Below are 4,649 nucleotides of genomic sequence, written 5' to 3' on the forward strand. Positions count from 1 at the left end.
ATACTTCATTTCCATTTCGTCAATCGTGACGGGTCATGTGGACCCATTGTCAAGCATGATGACGCAGTCGTCAATAACAACAATGTTGGTGACTGTCCGAGATGTTCAGTAAATTCCTATGTTTTATAGTTTCTTTTGTAAGAAGGTTTGTCGAATCCAATTTGGTAGAAGTATAACAAGTAAGCATTTTTTTTAAATCAACTTAATTAAAGAGGCGGCCATCCGGGTGAGCAACTCTATGGTGCTTTACTGTAAACTAGACCATGATGACGCGCGTTGCCGCGCCCGTCAGTATAACGGTAGGATCTATCAGTAAATATATGGAGATACAAAATATGGAAGTTAAATTAGCATGAACTAATTGATATACTCCCCATAATCCAATAGGTTTTTTAGGGGCCATAATCCAATAGCTGAGTTCTAATATAAGATTGTTGAGAAGTAATGTAATCCAATAGGTGAGTTCTAATATAAGATTGTTGAGAAGTAGCTCAGCAATAATATGTGGACTGATTTATTTCCCGGGTCCAATGGGCCTAGGCTTTCTATTACGCCAATTCATAGCTACAGAAAAATGGGAGATATAAAGAAATACAATACAAAAGAAACAAATGTGTATCTATCTCCACTGATTTATTCTTTTCATTTATGACTTCAGCAAGCAATGTGGTTCTAATACTACGACCACAATCAAGCACTCTAAATCCAACATAGGCAGTTCCAGGTTTTAAGAATCATGGAAACACCATAATTAATAATCCATCATTGAAACCATTAAATTTTCAGGCAACACACGTGGAGGAGCAGAGCATGCATCAAAGGTATATTATTCTGGTGTATGGTGTATGAATATTTGCAAGATCAGCTAAATAAATCGTGGCATTGCCACTTAAAGAAAAGTCTCATATAGAAATATTCATTATAGACGGATGTTAAAAAAATCTATTTGCCATCCTACTTGCCTAACACATTCTTTTACGAACTTTTTCATCAATTTCCCCCTACTATATATGGATAAATTCCAGCTCACTAACAGACCTCCTCAGTTGCCCAGCCTTCATGTCGAGGTGGAAGAAAAACAATACAGTCTTCATTATATGCATTGCATATCCCATGTTTAAAATAAAAATACACAAGTTTTAGCAAACCAAATATTCTCATTCCTGTTAGAAATTACTGTAAATAAGTGTTATTGGTTGGTAATTACATGCATCTGTACCTGGATCAGTTCAGAACCTATTTTAGGTGTAAATGTCAACAACTTTTCTATAACAAAAACACTTGGCATGTAGTAATAATATTACTCTCCTAAGTCCTAAGAGGTAATTAGAGAGCACAGGGTGGACTCTCATATAAGAAGGGCTCGGAGCATAACTACTTAAGTGATGCTAATTTTTGCCTAGCGTTTCCTGTAGTCTGAACCAGTCTGAACCAGAGGCCGCAGTTGATCACATTGCCGTCCTTCCTCAACAAGACACCTACTTAGACGGGATCTTAGGAGGATACCAATTTGACATGGACTGATTTGCGCAAGATGGAGGTTGAAATATTTTTAGAGGCCTGCAACAAAGAAAACAACATGGGTGATGGAGAGGAGCTCCTCGCGCATGAGCTACGGCTGCCGTCGCCGCCTCAAGCCCAGCATCATCTTTGGCTATTTGCCTCACCTCAGCTCAACTCAACCGAGAAGACTCCACTGCCTCATCATGCCCACATTCTCATGTCGCCACACTCCCGCCGAGAGAGGGATCGCCATGAATCCGCTGTTGGCGATCTGATTGAAGTCGCACGAACAAGGAAGGAGTAAAGTCGCACGAGAGACGACTATGGACACCGAGAGAGCGGTGCAGCGAGACTACTATTGGACATCGGCCCGCCATGGAAGAACGCTGTAGGAGGCGACATTGAGAAAAAAAAGGAGACCAACCGTGTGGCGCTGCGAGGAAGTGTACGGGGGAGTGGAGGACAACTACGCCGAAGCAGACCAGTAGCGGAAGCTCGCCGCCGGGAGCCTGGGACGGAGGACGGAGGCGGCGCGGCGTGGACGAACAGAGGAGCAGCTCGGGGATAGGGTTAGCGCCGCGGCGAGCAAATCGCTCTACGCACGTTGGACTGGACCTGGGCCTTCTATCTTCAGGCCCGGTTACAGACGAAAACTGTAGCCCACTAGTATAATGCCCGTGCGTTGCCACGGGCTCTTGAAATATTTTGCTGGAATTATGTAAACATAATGCATATAAAAAAAAGATAGCACAGGTATAATCAAGTAATAATTTAAGTCCACTTCACTTACATTGTAAACTGTTAATAAAAGGCAATTTGACAATGCATACATATAGTGCGATTTATATAAATGAATCGAACAGATGATTAAGACCATCTCAAAGGTCGAAGTTCATTTCTTCCTCGTATATTTGGGCGTGTTCGAACATCAAACGGGCACCCTGCATGCACCCCAATATTCAACCATCTGGACAATATGTACTTCTTCAAATCCAGACCATATGTGGAGGAGAAATGTGCTTCTCCGGACTATCCGTCATTTTATCTCCAATACACGGTCCTAACACAAAAAACTCAACCCACGACGCACCATTCCCTTTTTCTGTTGAACCCATCCCTTCCCGCTCGGTTTCCTGCTGTAGCGAGACATTTCTCGCTAGAGCCCTCTTCTTTAAAATCAGATGATGCCCACCTCACCTCGCCATGGCGCCCTCCCACCTTCACATTGTATATCCCCCACGGACCACCAAGGAGTCCCCAGCCAACCGCCTACTCTCTGCCCTGATCCCCACCCCTTGTGTTCGTGCTGATCCACCACCGTCATAAAGGCAGATCCGATATATCCTGAGTCATTGCCATGTTGTAACATACAATCGAATAGCATGCATTACCGCAAAGTATTCTTGTGCCACTCTGTTCATTTTTTTATTAACTCTTGAACAGGCCGGGCAATTCGTTTATCCTTCTATCCTAAAATTTTCACCATGTTGCAACTGATATGCCACCGTGTTCATTGTTTCTACATTTAACCATATGTGATCCTTGATATAGTCATCTCCTTCTTTGTTTCTTCATCTAAAAAATACATGGATTTACAAACCTAAACTCCATAAGATCATAAGCTATACAATTAGCCAATAAAGGTCACCCCTTGTGAAAATTATATTATTGCTCTCCATGGAGTTATAATAGCACAGATATTTCAATTCTTGATGAAGAAAGAGACCACACACTTTTAATGAACAACTCTTGTTGAATCATTGGGGGTGAAAATTTTATGTATTTCAACTAAAGGAAACCACTATATCCTTTAGAAAAAAATACATGCCAGTATATTGGTAAGCACTATACTTCAATTCCCCAGCGGTCGAACATCATGTGCTATCTCTTTGGCATCCCAAAATAATAGTCAGAATCTGGCTGACCATCGAGTAGCACCATGTACTTGTTCCTTGATGTACCTCTTTGAAGAACCAGATCAAAGTCTTCTTTTTCTCCTAGCATCATCGCCTATTCTGTTGGATACCTACTCCCTCATTCCTATGCTTAAGGCATAAATCTTCACTCACGCCCCCCAAGGAGTAGCAGGGCATTACTTTGAGGCAACCACGCCAATCAAAATAAACATGTCATCATCAACACTCAATATATACCAACCTTAACAGATTAAAGTATCCAACAAAAATGATGCACTAACAGACGCACTCACCTCATCCATACCCACCGCTCACAAAACATACCATATGTATCCTTCAGGCGGAAGCAAACATTAGCATAAGAAATTAAGCTCATCAAAATATGAATAAAATCCTGCTTTGCATAAGCGTGTAGAAGATATGAAGCATGCACATCTGTATCTTCTTTGAGAATCATGTCCAAGATAAACCTGTAGCAACAAGGGCCGGGGACTCAGGTATTAAGCAAGATGTTCTGCAGTATGAAGTAATTATTCAGTTACCATTTCTGCGAATGCATAGAAAATATGTTGCAGGCCAAACAAGGAACAAAGCATGATCAACCAAGGTCAAAACCGGCATCTGCCATGAAATCAATTAATCCAGTTATGCAGTCAAATACAACTGTCAGTCAATTAAGCGAAGCTACAGTCCATTCAAGCTAAAAAATAATAAAATTCGTAAACCCCACTTCGTTGAGATTGGGAACTCTAATTGAGGGCAAGATCCAAATCCCTTAATTAGCAAGTACATGCATCACATCCCAATCCATGTCTGCATCGAAATTGAGGTCAAACCTACTCTTTGCTACTTGACAGATTGGTGGAGAGTAGAAGCAACCCAGCAGCGAATGGAAAATAGCAGCACCGAACAATATGCTCGTCGCACATGATCACAAAGCATGGCCGACAGTTCGAGTAGTCTAAGGTGATGATATATGAAATTAAGAATAATATAGAGCAATTATAATGCCTTGGGTATAACATCCAAACTATCCCCAAAACTTTAACTCTGAAAGCATTAAATGAAGTTGTGGAAGAATACATAAACTGCACTAAGTAGACAAATTACCATCAGACTACACCGTGATTAATCCAAACATGAGACATGAACTTCAGTTTTGCAGGGAAAACCTGAGACTAAAATGATTCGTTAGTACACATGCCATTGCAAACCTAGCTAGATCCCTTC

The 4,649-nt window shown here is 41.3% G+C and overlaps 1 protein-coding gene across 1 annotated transcript in view; it reads right to left on the bottom strand.

Annotated features, from left to right (window-relative positions):
- Positions 1–3,141: 3,141 nt before the first annotated feature.
- LOC119310559 (dihydroanticapsin 7-dehydrogenase-like) overlaps positions 3,142–4,649 on the bottom strand; it is a 5,649-nt gene continuing 4,141 nt past the window's right edge. The window contains exon 11 of the mRNA XM_037586267.1: positions 3,142–4,591. The gene's annotated coding sequence lies outside the window, so the exon portion shown is untranslated. The remainder of the gene's footprint in view (positions 4,592–4,649) is intronic.

The sequence above is a fragment of the Triticum dicoccoides genome, chromosome 5B (assembly GCF_002162155.2).
Source record: "Triticum dicoccoides isolate Atlit2015 ecotype Zavitan chromosome 5B, WEW_v2.0, whole genome shotgun sequence".
NCBI classification, from domain to species: domain Eukaryota; kingdom Viridiplantae; phylum Streptophyta; class Magnoliopsida; order Poales; family Poaceae; genus Triticum; species Triticum dicoccoides.